This window comes from Oryctolagus cuniculus, chromosome 3 (assembly GCF_051225735.1).
Source record: "Oryctolagus cuniculus isolate XC-2025 breed Fujian yellow rabbit chromosome 3, ASM5122573v1, whole genome shotgun sequence".
NCBI classification, from domain to species: domain Eukaryota; kingdom Metazoa; phylum Chordata; class Mammalia; order Lagomorpha; family Leporidae; genus Oryctolagus; species Oryctolagus cuniculus.
In genome coordinates, this window is record NC_142869.1 from 156,692,165 (window position 1) to 156,705,500 (window position 13,336).

The 13,336-nt window shown below is 40.9% G+C and overlaps 1 long non-coding RNA gene and 1 pseudogene across 4 annotated transcripts; both read right to left on the bottom strand.

Annotated features, from left to right (window-relative positions):
• Nucleotides 1-2,793: 2,793 nt before the first annotated feature.
• On the bottom strand, nt 2,794-13,248 carry LOC103348672 (uncharacterized). 3 transcript variants are annotated; one of them, XR_011387429.2, is made up of 4 exons: nt 13,062-13,190; nt 12,586-12,742; nt 4,669-4,782; nt 2,794-3,181 (listed from the first exon to the last, which is right to left on the bottom strand). It is a non-coding gene; the product is annotated as an uncharacterized LOC103348672 (long non-coding RNA). The 3 variants fall into 3 exon arrangements; XR_011387430.2 differs by having other exon boundaries at nt 12,586-12,689; nt 13,062-13,168; XR_016231751.1 differs by lacking the exon at nt 12,586-12,742 and having other exon boundaries at nt 13,062-13,248.
• On the bottom strand, nt 7,345-9,675 carry LOC127491811 (heterogeneous nuclear ribonucleoproteins C1/C2 pseudogene; annotated as a pseudogene). Its single transcript, XR_016231750.1, has one exon. The product of XR_016231750.1 is annotated as a heterogeneous nuclear ribonucleoproteins C1/C2 pseudogene (transcript).
• Nucleotides 13,249-13,336: the final 88 nt, after the last annotated feature.

The window sequence follows — 13,336 nt, forward strand, 5'->3', positions numbered from 1 at the left end:
AATTCCAACCTGGCGGCCCACGTCTCTGCTTCTGGTTCCAGATCTTCGCCTCTTGCTCCCCGGGCTGACTTGAAGAATTCCAAGATGGCTTGGCCTGCACTCGCGGCTTCATCCTCCCTAACATTTTTCTCTACCCGGTATGTTTCCCTAAGTTTTCTTCCAACAATATTCCTCCCTCATTTCTCCTGGCCTCTCCCCACAGTCTGTATCCAAGTCTAAGTTTCTTATAGGTTTCACTTTCACTTTCAACCTGCAGTCCGTATCTGAGTCTAAGTTTCTTCTTGCTTTCACTTTAAATCCTAACTTCTTTCCCACAGTCCATATCCGAGTCCAAGCCTCCTCCAGGTTTCACTTTCGCTTTCAATCTCCTAGCTTCCCCGCCATAGTCCGCATCCGAGTCTATGAAAGCTTTCACTTTCGCTTTCAATCCTAACTTCTTTCCCACAGTCCATATCCGAGTCTATGCCTAGGCTTTCAATAGCTTCTTCCAGCACCTAGGCTCTTTGCTAGTCTCTCTCTCCGGTATTTTCCCATTTCTTCCCTCCTAAGCTTCCTATCCGAGTCACGGCACCATTATGTCGCTCCCCCTCTTCGTGGAGGAACGACACCAAACCCTGCCCAGGCTTCATATCCGAGTCACGGCACCATTATGTCACTCCCCGTCTTCGTGGAGGAACGACACTAAACCCTGCCTAGGCTTCATATCCGAGTCACGGCACCATTATGTCGCTCCCCCTCTTCATGGAGGAACGACACTAAACCCTGCCTAGGCTTCATATCCGAGTCACGGCACCATTATGTCGCTCCCCCTCTTCGTGGAGGAGCAACACTGAACCCTGCGCTGTTCTTTCATCTGCTCGGCCCTCCCCGGGTTTGCTGCTGGTTCTTCCCGGGTTGGCTGCCGTCCCTTCCACCTCCGTGGAAGGGCGGTTCCCCCTGCCACATTCCCCACTTCCGCAGGGGAGCGGCACACCGCCGGCCGGTTCTCTGGGGGGCTGCACAGGTGTTCCCCTTAGATGTTCCCCTTAGATGTTCCTGGTGCATGCCGTCTCTCTCCTCCTTTATAGTCCTCCTCTGCCAATCCCAACTCGGCTGCCCACACGCCAAGTACGCTGCTCTCCTCCAATCAGGGGCAGGTCCTGCTGTTTATTGGTTGAACTGGAGGCAGCTGGGCAGAAGCTGTTCTCTCCTCTCCCAGCGCCATATTGTGGGAGAGCAGATGCATAGAATAAGTCTTAATTCGAGTAACAGTCTAGTCCGGGTTGCTCCCCACAGAGGACAAATGATAATATAACAGAAAATTTTGTTTATCACTGCCCTCTACTGTACGATTTTCTCCAACCTACATTATTTGGTTAAGGAAATGACTATGGTACTAAAAGGCATGGAACATAGTCCCAAGAGTGTTGGGTACTCGCCAGCTACAACAGCTGTTTCCAGCAGGGTTTCTCAGACTTGCCATTATAGACATTGTGGACCTGATAACTGTTTGCTGTAGGTAGCTATACAGTATACTGTAGGACATTTAGCAGCATCCCTGGCCCCTACCTGATAGACATGTGGTACTTCTGCAAACATGACAGTGAAAAATCTCCAGATACTGCACATGTCTACCTAGGGACAAAATCACTTCTGGCTGAGAATCACTGGGCTACAGGTAAGCAATCACAGACATGATGTGGTTTCATTGTGAATCAAGGCCCTAGCCTTTCAGCCGTGTTACTTGTTCCTATGGATCCACTTCGAATCAGTTTAGTCCTAAAAACACACTCTGCCGGGTTGGCTAGCATGATGAAGTAACTCAGGTGGTAACAGGACACAGGAGGGATCTATTCCTCTTAATGTCGTCATTGTGCAATTGTTGCAGGGTATGCACAGAAGCAGGACTTGGCTTGGCATCTGGAATGGTCTCCTCTCTCTACTTTTAGTTAGTTCCCAAACCTGAACTATGTTTTGTTGTTACCTTAGCTGATCTTAACTTAGCATTTTAATGTTGCCCTATGGTCCAGGATTTGACTTTGCAAATAAGTCTTTCCTTTATGCTTTTTTCTTACTTCATGATGTTAGATGAAAATGCCTAATGACACATTTCTCACAATGTATCCTGACTTTAAGTGATATAAAGCTGTAGATGTTAATAGAAAAACAAGAATAACAGCAAAGTATTTGATTCCGTTCCTAACTGTATCTTTATACTGGTCTCTTGCACTTAATCCTGTTGTTGAAATGGTGTGTTCATTATTTATCAGGGAAACCACCATATCTCAATAGAATTTTTGTGAATTCCTCTTAATGAATAATCAAAATTTAACCACATTATCACACCGATCACATTACGTTTCCTTAAAATTCTGCTTCTCTTATCAAACTGCACATTCTGCAAGCACAGGAACTGTCAGTGGTATTTGTCGTTCCATAACCTCTGAAATAAATTGTAGCAATATTCTTTCTTGTGTTCCCTAAAAGTCTTATTTATCATTCTAGGTTAATATTTAGAACTTCAAAGGATTTTTTTAAAAATATAGAGCATCGTGTGTTACCATATTATGTTCGTTGTTCCTCTGTAAAACTTTTAATTAGAAACCATTATGAAGATGGACCTACTCCTGTACTGGAGAATTCTTCAAAGCCTTCTATTTAGAAAATTCTTCACCATTCCAGTCCAGTTACTTGGATGGTCACTGGAATCCTATTTTCTTCACAGAGCTTGGTAGTTAACAATCATGACAACTTCATGTTGCCCTCTCTAGTCTGAACTTAGAAACTTACGAACCTGTGCTTAAGGCTCATGCATTTGGTCATTCAATAATTCATCACATCTTTATTGAACTCATATTACCTGCCAGATCTGTGGATCAACAAATGAATAAAACATGGCCTCTGCCCTTGAGGAATTCCAAATTAGTGAGTGTGGCTGGCTCTACACCACAATGTTGTAAGCCTCATAAGAAATTTATGGCCAGAGTATAAAAAAGCACTATATTGTCATCCTTCCACATGGTACTTCCTCAATAATAAGACTACACTAACCAACTTTACAAAAAAATTTTTTCCTTAGTACCAAAATAAAGTTCCCCAAGCTTCTAAATCAACTGGATTCATATTAAAACAAGGTAAAAATAAAGATTAGAAAAAATCTTGAATCTTCCAAACACCACTTCTTGTCAATAACACACAGCACCTGTGTGATAAAGTAGAGAACATAAGGAAAAGTAGAATATTTGGAAGGTTTACAGCAGTGTTAAACATCTTCAGAGACACTGAAATATTTTCATATTTCTTCTCAAAGATAGAATGCTTGGTAATATATCTTTACATTACCAGTTTCTCTAAAATGAATGCTAGAGAAAACCTAAAACTTGAAAAATTAAACCCAGAGAAAAAGTTAAAATTATGCCATTGTATATAAGTAAATCTCACTTGCTTCTTGTCAGAAGTATTTACATATATGTACTTAGCATTTTTTGACACCCAGAACAGATAATTTTAATATGTCCCTTCTCTACACCGGAAATTATTTTCAAAAATAATGGTGAAATTAAATATATAATGATTATGCACAGAATAGAAATTCAGACAGTATACATTTTTCCTTTTAAATCATGATATCACCATGTTTGTGATGAATAATTAACTAGCAGTGAAGAAAAGGGAGAAGAGTATGTGTTAATCTTTTCAATTACATTTAGGCATTTTTTGGAAACTGACAAGCACACATGTTTGGGGTACAATGTGATAAATCTGAGACACATATACAATAAGTAATAATCAAATCAAGGTAATTAACAATTCTTTGTTGTTAAAAACCTTCAAATTGCCAGTGCCACGGTTCACTAGGCTAATCCTCCACCTGCGGCACTGGCACCCTGGATTCTAGTCCCGGTTGGGGCACCGGATTCTGTCCCGGTTGCTCCTCTTCCAGTCCAGCTCTCTGCTGTGGCCCAGAAAGGCAGTGGAGGATGGCCCAAGTGCTTGGGCCCTGCACCCGCATGGGAGACCAGGAGGAAGCACCTGGCTCCTGGCTTCGGATTGGCGCAGTGCTGGCCTTAGCGGCCATTTGGGGGTGAACCATCAGAAGGAAGACCTTTCTCTCTGTCTCTCTGTCTCTCTCTCACAGTCTAACTCTGCCTGTCAAAAAAAAAAATTAAAAAAAAACAAACCTTTGAACTTCTCTCCTAGATTTTTTGAGACTTACACAAGTAGTTAAAAACTATAGTCACCCTACTGTATTACAGAGCACCAAAATATTTTTCTCTAATGGCATTTTGATACTCATTATTCAACCTCTATCTACCTCTCTGTCCCTACCTTTCCTGGCCTCTGGGGACCACTATTCTAGTCTCTGCTACTGTGAGATCACGTTGTTTCAGCTTCTACATATGAGTGAAAAGATAAATACAATATTAAAATTCTATACCAATTAGGTTACAATTGCTAAGAATTTCAAAACAATACATTTCAATTGTCAAGATATTAATCAGTAATAGATCTCATGTATAATAAGCAAAAATATTACATACAATAGTTCATAGTTTCAACATTTTACTTTATTAAAATATTTTTAAAATTTTTATTTGAGATAGAGAGCAAGATCTCATCCACTATTCTACCTCCCAAATGCTGATAATGTAATGGCTGGTGAGTTGAAACTCAATCTAGTTCTCCTACCTGGGTAGTAGGAATCCAACAACTTCAGCTATCATTCATTGCTGGCTCCCAGATGGAAGATGGAATCCTAACGAGTGTCTTGACCATCAGGCCAGATGTTCGCCACACTTTCCACTATAGTAAATTTAAAATACAAATAAAAACTTAAAGTGATCATATAGAATGATATAATAAAAAGCTCAAGTTCTGTTTTCAATTTTATTTCTAGTCACTATTTAACAGGAATATATATTGTCACAGTTACTAACATTCAACCAAAATTGCAGTGATTGTGTAGAACTCAGACTAAGGAAGTGTTTTTTTCAGAATTATGTGATCACTGTCATTGTTCAAAACTGCTGGCATGCAGTGCTAAAAAAAAAAGATACTCTAAATGCTACTTTTATTATTGTTTTCAAGTACTCTGTGGAGAACACATCCCTTTATTTGCCTTCTCTGATGACTGCTTCTACTGAAATACTCTTGATATGGAACTTACCGTTAATTTTACAAATAATATTTTTTGCAATTATGTTTACATGCCAGATACTGTTATGTACTCTGAAACATTATCTCTTTTGAGTTCCAACACCAACTCTACAGCATAAGTGCCCTTCCTCACCTTCATTTCAGATGGAAAAAAAAAATCTTTAGGACCTGACTTGGCTCCCATTATATGAATAAATAACAGGATTAAAACTCAGGTCTGTCAGATTCAGAAGCCCATAACCACCTACTACCATTTTCATTTATTCATGTAGCACATATGAACTTCAGGCCAGTAACAAGCAGTGTCTAAGAAAATAATACCTGAGAGCAAAGGGTTCCAAGATTAGCCAATCACTCCATCTTCCCCAGATAGTTACTCTCCTATTTCTATTATCATAGATTTACCTTTACAGAAAGTTCATCTAAATGTCATTATGGAATAAGTACTCTTTTGCATCTCAATTTTATTGTTTGCTCTCCTAGGAACTGCTATTAATCAGGTATTGGAACATCCAAAAAGAATATCCAATTTTCACATCTTTTCTATTTTTTCTTGTTTGTTCTTTATGGTTTGATTTTACCAATCAGTACTTCTAATACTTAAAATTTCTTGTTTATTCTATCTTCTAACAGTCTCTAGGAGCGTTCATTTCTTTCAGTGATTCGTAACATTTGCATGTGAGCTTGTCAACAGAAGTTATTCTTCTTGATGTCCGAGCATGAGGTATTATTGTATTTTTCTTTGTGTGGGCTCCCACATGGTATACCAGACCAGGTGGGTTTTCACTACCTTGGTCAAGAGTCTTTCTACCTTGTGAGGTTGAATTAGGGTTCCACCTCTATGGGTGGCTCAGGTCTGGAAGCCTAACTTCCTCTGGGTTGGTTTTTCACCCATGACCTCGGATGGAGGGATGGCCAGCTCTTGGTTGTTTCCCCAGAAAGTTTATAAGAAGCAGCAGCTCTTTATGAATACAGGCTATCTGCAAGATGGTTAGCTTCAGCTCTAAATAAGGGAGCACAGGATGTAAGGCTTGCAAGATTTTTCACTCTACACTGTCAGAAACCCAAGCTCCAACAATGAAGGCCTATAAATGTCTGTTTTTTCAGCTTCAGCTTTTGTTCACTACTCCAAAACTGAGCTTATTCTTCATCTCTGGCACTTGGGGATTTGGTTACCTTAGTTTAAATCAAATTTTAAAAAAAGATTTACTTATTTATTTGAAAGGCTGAGTTAGAGAGAGGCAGAGACAGAGAGAGAGAGGTCTTCCATCTGCTGGCTCACTCCCCAAATGGCCACAATGTCTGGAGATGCACTGATCCAAAGCCAGGAGCCAGGAGCCAGGAGCCAAGAGCTTCCTCCGGGTCCCCCACACAGGTGCAGGGGCCCAAGGACCTGGACCATCTTTTACTGCTTTCCTAGACCATAGCAGAGAGCTGGATCAGAAGTGGAGCAGCCGGGACTTAAACCGGCACCCACTTAGGATGCTGGCACATAGCACTGACTCTACCCACTGCGCCACAGTGCTGGCCCCAGTTTTAAGCAATTTTTTTTCCTTTTTTTTTTAAACTTTTATTTAATGAATATAAATTTCCAAAGTATGACTTATGGATTACAATGGCTTCCCCCCCATACTGTCCCTCCCACCCACAACCCTCCCCTTTCCCACTCCCTCTCCCCTTCCATTCACATCAAGATTCATTTTCGATTATCTTAATATACAGAAGATCAGCTTAGTATACATTCAGTAAGGATTTCAACAGTTTGCTCCCACACAGAAACATAAAGTGAAAAATAATAGATGATTTTTTTTAAATGATGATGAAATCAGATCAGACCTATTGTCATGTTTAATCCCAGTGAGAGTCAAGTTGGGAGTTGATAATTTCTTTTTTTTTTTTTTTTTACAGAAGATCAGTTTAGTATGCATTAAGTAAAGATTTCAACAGTTTGCACCCCCATAGAAACACAAAGTGAAATATATTGTTTGAGTACTCGTTATAGCATTAAATCTCAATGCACAGCACATTAAGGACAGAGATCCTATATGAGGAGTAAGTGCACAGTGACTCCTGTTGTTGACTTTACCAATTGACACTCCTGTCTATGGCATCAGTAATCTCCCTATGCACCGGTCATGAGTTTCCAAGGCTATGGAAGCCCCTTGAGTTCTCCGACTCTTATCTTGTTTAGACAAGGTCATAGTCAAAGTGTTTTAAGCAATTTTATTCAGAATTTCTATTTGTTTTTTGGGGAGAGGTTTTGTGACAGCTTCATATCCAGTAATCCATCATCTATCTCAGTATCTTCTTTCCGATCTTCAGAACACATACAGAGCAATCCCCTTTGCAAAATCATTGGCTTCTCTTCTCTCTCCCTGCACTGATCTCCACCCTACCCCCCAGCCCAGGAGCCAGGAAAATAGAACTTTCCTTAGAGGGGTCTCACTAGTGAGTACTGGGCCAGAGAAAAGGCCAAAAACATCTACACTGGTGTAAAGGGAAGACTATCACCCTATTGATGCACCTTATAACTGATCCAGTGAATGACTCCATGGATTTTAAGATGTAAAATTAGAAGGGTTAATGTAAATCCAGCATTTTATTATGCTTTCCTTTTATATTACAAAGGTATGTCAGGCAGGACACACTGCCAGGTGCAAAGTTAAAAAATAAAAACCAAAACCAAAATTTCTACTTCAAAGTTTTGCCAAAGATTTCAAGATGGTCATTTACTTTGTAAGACAATGAGGTGACAGAAATTTAAAGCACCAATCAAGAGTTCTTTTGAGGACATTCTAGACAAAGGAGTTATATTTTTCTTTGTCTTGAACTCTCATAAACAATCATATTTCATATTCACTTTCAAATTTCCCCCTAATTTTTTTTTCTGGTTTAATAAGGACTTATTTTGAGAAAAAGGTCCCAACATCAGGCTGTTCACAAAAATAACCCACAGCATTAACTTTAGAAAACAATATTAAGACTATTACACTACTTTTTTTCTAGAGGATGCATTTGACATGCCAACTCTCATTCACAAAAATACATTGTTACAGTTGTGCTGAACAGCCCCACACAGCACTAGTATGTGGGATAGCACACACTTCTAACTCAAAGCTGCTCCCAGGTGCTACTCAACTAAATGAGATGGCTTTTGCAGTTAGGGAAGCAACTACTGAGCTCATGAATGGGAAGAACTGTACTCCCTGCATTAACAAGAGATTATTTACAGCTGATAAAAACCATACATCCTTTTTATTGTTAAGTCATAAAGAGGTATCAAAATTAAAAGCAAAAATTACAGGGCAAGACTTAACAATACTACTAGGAGCATCAAAGAAAGTGAAAATGGGACTAGGCGCAGGGCAATAGGAATTAATGAACACGGGAAGGACAAGGATGGGGCGAACAGTGAGCATGTGCTGAAGATACTAGGGGAGAGGATCTGGTGAAAATTTTGATCTTAGACAAAGGTAAGCCTTTGTCTTAGCCTAGGTAAAGAAATAATGGGATAAGATTCCTAAACCCCACTATGTGCTTAAGAGTCATCCTCTCCTTCCTCAGCCTCTTTTTCATCATCCTTGGTCAACTCCAGCTGGTCATCCCCCATCTTCATTATCATCATCATCCAGTAGGTCCCCTCCTCAGCAGAGTCATCTGCACACCCCTCAGACTCCATCTTCACATTAGTCTCATCTTTCTCCAGGGAGCTGCAGCTCTGCTCCTCTTCTGACTTATCATTCTTCATCTCTACTCCTTGTTTGCTCTGCTCCTTTTCAATTTTTTCCAGGCTTTCCAGCAGAGAATCCACTTTTTGTTTTATCTGGGTCAACAACTTCTTAATAGCCTGGAGGTCATCTCCTTTCAACTTTCCAGACTTTGAAAGAAGATCCTCGCTGTCCACTCTTAGAATTGAAACCACTTTTTCCCCTTCTTGAGGTGTTTCCTGATACACGCTGGCGTTTGGAGGGCACTACAGCCCGAGCAACAGGAGGAGGAGGAGGAACACGTGCTGGGTAGCTGTACATCCTGTCATAATAATCCCATTGAAAGTCATAGTCCAAGTCAAAAGAGGAGCCGTACATCTCCGCTGAAGATCGTTTCACACCTGCTTTTCCTCGGTTCACTTTTGGCTCTGCAGCCAGATTATCTAAAACCTGGCCAGCAAGCATTCTGCCATCCTCTCCTGCTACTGCAGCTCGGGCATTTCTCTCATTAACGTACTGAACAAAGGCAAAGCCCTTGTGAACAGAGCAGCCACAATTTTGCCATACTTCGAGAAGATTGCCTCTACAACAGACTTCTTGACCACAGGAGTGTTGAGATTCCCAATGAATACACGGGAGTTCATGGAGCGAGGATCTGTCTTGTTGGTAACATTGCTTGCCATTGTGTTTGATGCTAGGTTCTTCACAAAGCCAAAAAATGTAGCTGAAGATCAAAAAAATCTCACTCAAGCAAAGTTCCACTAACTTATAAATTTCAAGTGATTTGTAACCAGGAGGAGGAGGGAGAAGAGATTCGATTCTGAACCTCCCACTCCTGAGTTCTATGTGGAAAGGCCGACCGCTGCTTGAGGTAGGTAACAAGGCCACAACTGTACCGCCTTCGTCTCCACACAAAATGGCCCTAATTTCTTTTTAAAGATGTATGTATTTATTTGTAAGGCTGAGGAGAGAGAGTGAGTAAGCGAGAGGGAGAGAGAGACACTTCCATCTGCTGATTTGCTCCAAATGACTATAACAGTCAGGTCTGGGCAAGGCTAAAACCAGCAATCTGAAACTCCATTTGGGTCCCTCACATAGGTGGCAGGGGCCCCAGCACTTGGGCCATCTTCAGCAGCTTTCCCAGGTGCATTAGCAAGGATCAGATGGGAAGTGGAGTAACCAGGATTCTGAAACCCTGAGATGGTGGCTGAGTGGCAATGCTCACTCCTCCTAAATTCTAATTCCTTCTGCGGAGCAATACACTTTCGTAGCCTTCCCTGAATCATTTCTCCTTGAATTTCGTATGACAGTAGCAGTTATCACACCTGGAGGCGAGATGATCCTATAGTTCTGATGGTGTCCAGCCTCAAAAGAACACAACACAGAACTAAGAATAGTACAAAGGAGTATCTGCAATATGGGTACTTAGTGGGGGGACTATGACGGCAGCTGAATCGTAACATTCCCCTGCATTAATCTAAGTGCTCTGCATAGATAGCATTTCAATCCAAGATTCCTATGACTTAGCTACTTAACTATTTCCCATTTACAGATCAGGAAACACACACACACAGTGTTAAAATTACTTTCTCAAGGTTTACAACTTGTGCTAGGAAAGTGACAGAAGGGGGGGAAAGACAAGGAAAATGCTAGTGCTCTTCTAGGGAATCTCAGCAGCAGAAGCTGGTAGATTATGTATTTATTGTGTGTAATTAATGCAATTATGCCACAACGTCATTAGTCTTTGTGTGCCTTCATTCCCAATTTCAAATCCAGAAGATGCATCTGAGAGCCTCAGCTTTGGTCTATTCTTGATAAATTAATGACCTATGACCAGGAAGATAGAAATGAAATTCATGTGTGATCACCCCTACAATACCTTCTAAGAGGTACTGCTTAGAAGCCCAGAGAGGCTTTTGAGTAGATGGTCACTCCAAGTGGTATCTGTATTTGATATCCAATAACAAAAGAAGCTCCCACATGTATGTAAATAAATGTGATTTTCTGCAGCAGATACATGTTCCAACAAGGAATTATGTTTATGAACTAGAATACACATTTTATATGTGAGTTTTTGTTTGATTTCTCTGGAAAGTGCATGTATACTGACTGTATTGGGAACCATCTATGATCTCATTTTCCTTACTATGAAAACTTCTCAAGAAGCTGTTTACAGTGACATGAGGGACTTCTATTTCTGTCAGCTTGCCATTTTAGCTTCTGAGTGAGCCACCCACTGAAAACAGCTAAGCAGTACATTATCGAATTGGTAGGATAATTGGGGAGAAAAGAAAAGAAAGAAGGAAATTGGGCATATCCTGAGAAATAAATGAGGGCCAAGGTAGACTTTTGTTCAGAGATTATCTGTCAAATTCTACACACCTGGAGCTCCTATTTTTTTTTTTTAAAGCTGTGTAGCATGCCAGAATCAGATGATTAAAGAAAAGGATCTGCTAAAAAGAGTAACCTATGGGAGATAAAATCTGGAGTCTCAAAGGATGGTATTTCTCATGGAAAGATGAATGAGAAATAAAGCTCATGCATAGGAGAGGCCAGAAAGAATATATGCTTGTCTCGTTCTTGGAGCCCAGTAAAGAAAGAAAAACTCTCCCCTTTGGGTTAGAAACTAAATCCAATCTGTGTAATACAATAAGCCTCAAGTGGAGAATTTAATCTGGTCCTAGAGTTGATGGTGTCTCCAAATAACTTGCAGAAGTGAATTCTAATATTCTCTAGGAAATTCAATTTTAACTCCAGTTTCAAAGAATCCTCAAATTTATAACCCCAGAATCATAAATTCATAACCCACAAGGAAACAGGCACCACGAGCAGCATGCCTGTTTTTGAAGAAGCAATTGCCCCAAAACAGCCATAAAATTTTCAATTCTGGATTTAACAGAAACAGAATATAGAGCAGATACGTGTTTAATTTTTATCAACAACTAGAAAATGGCTTGAAAAGAGAATCCGATGGAACTTTTAAAATTGTCAAGTATCTGAAATGTTTGAGGTAGAATATTTAAAGAAAGGCAAAGGACAAAGTGAAAAAGTCTCAGAGATGTTCTAAGTGATAATGGAGAAAATGGGAAATAAGCAACACTGAAGAGCTAATCGTTCAGAATTCCCTGGAACTGTTACAGGACACCAATCCTGACTTTCAGGAATTCCCTTAAATCCTAAAGCATGCTTTTTAAAGCTGAAGAAAGAGAGGAAGTAGAAAGAAAGAAGAGAGGTAGGGTGGGAGGGGGGAGAAGAGGAAGATTCCAGTGAATCTGCAAAAATATCAAGCAGATCTTTCAAAGTAGTCAGAAGGAGGGAAAATGGAAAAGAGGGGCAGGGAAGGGAGGGAAAGTGGAAAGGAGGAAGAGTGAAGGTGCTAGATTTTAGCTTCAAGTGTGTAAAATTAACTACGTTAATTCTTAATAGGACCAGGTAAGTTTCCATTGAGACGTATCAACAGGACAGTCAAGCATCCTGCTTAAGACCAGTGGAAAAGCCCTGAGCAGAGGAGCGGCTACGGAGAACACTCACACTGACGACACTGTTCCCTGAAAAACGGAGAGAGTTAAGAAAGATGGGAAACACCACCACCTAACACTTAGAGTAAGAGTCTCCTGAGGAAAAACATTTTAAAATAAATTCAGCAATGCACACTTAACATATATCACCGGTCAATATTGGCAGGGAGAAATCCAAAAGTAGGGGAAGACAACGCCCAGGACTTCTAACACATGCTACTTACTCAACATAATCTAAATTGCTGGTTCAGCTCATTAGACATCAAGGCTCCACCCGCTACTTATGACTGCTCAGGGTTTTTTTTTTTTTTTTTTTTTTTGGTTGTTGCTGCAGGTATAGGTTGTATGTACAGATTACATGAGGATGACAATGACGATGAGCTGGACCGAAAAAACAAAAAAAAACAACAACAAAAAAAAAAAAAACAAGAAACAAACCACTCTCGTCTAAACTGGCGCTGATGACTATTCCAGCACCTTTCATCCGGGGAGTGCACATACACGCCACAGTTTGATAAACTATTTGAAGGCTACATGGAGTCAAGCAGACGTCCCTCCCTCCCCCCTTATATTTTCGGCGGTCAACACTGAAGCACCGAATTCTGTCTGCAACAATGGGAATCGCCCGAACTTCGCTGATCACGCTAGCGTTTAGAACCTCTGCTTGTGTGCCCAGCACCAGGCGAAACCCATGACTCACAAACGCCGGGCATGGAACCGCAGCAAAGAACAGGTGAAAAGTTGTTCCTAGTTGTCTGATGCCGGCGCATACAAGTCCCGTCATCCCCTGTGCCAAAATCAACAAATAAACAGAGGCACCGCATTTCGGAGCCCTCCGCGCACCGCTCGCAATGGCGCCTGGTGTCCGTAGTTTTCCCTCACAGAACGGGCGGCACGGCCGCCCTGCCTCAGAAGGAACAGAAACTACACTTCCCACAAAGGCGCTCGGGCAGGCCCTGGCCGGCCTACGTCACT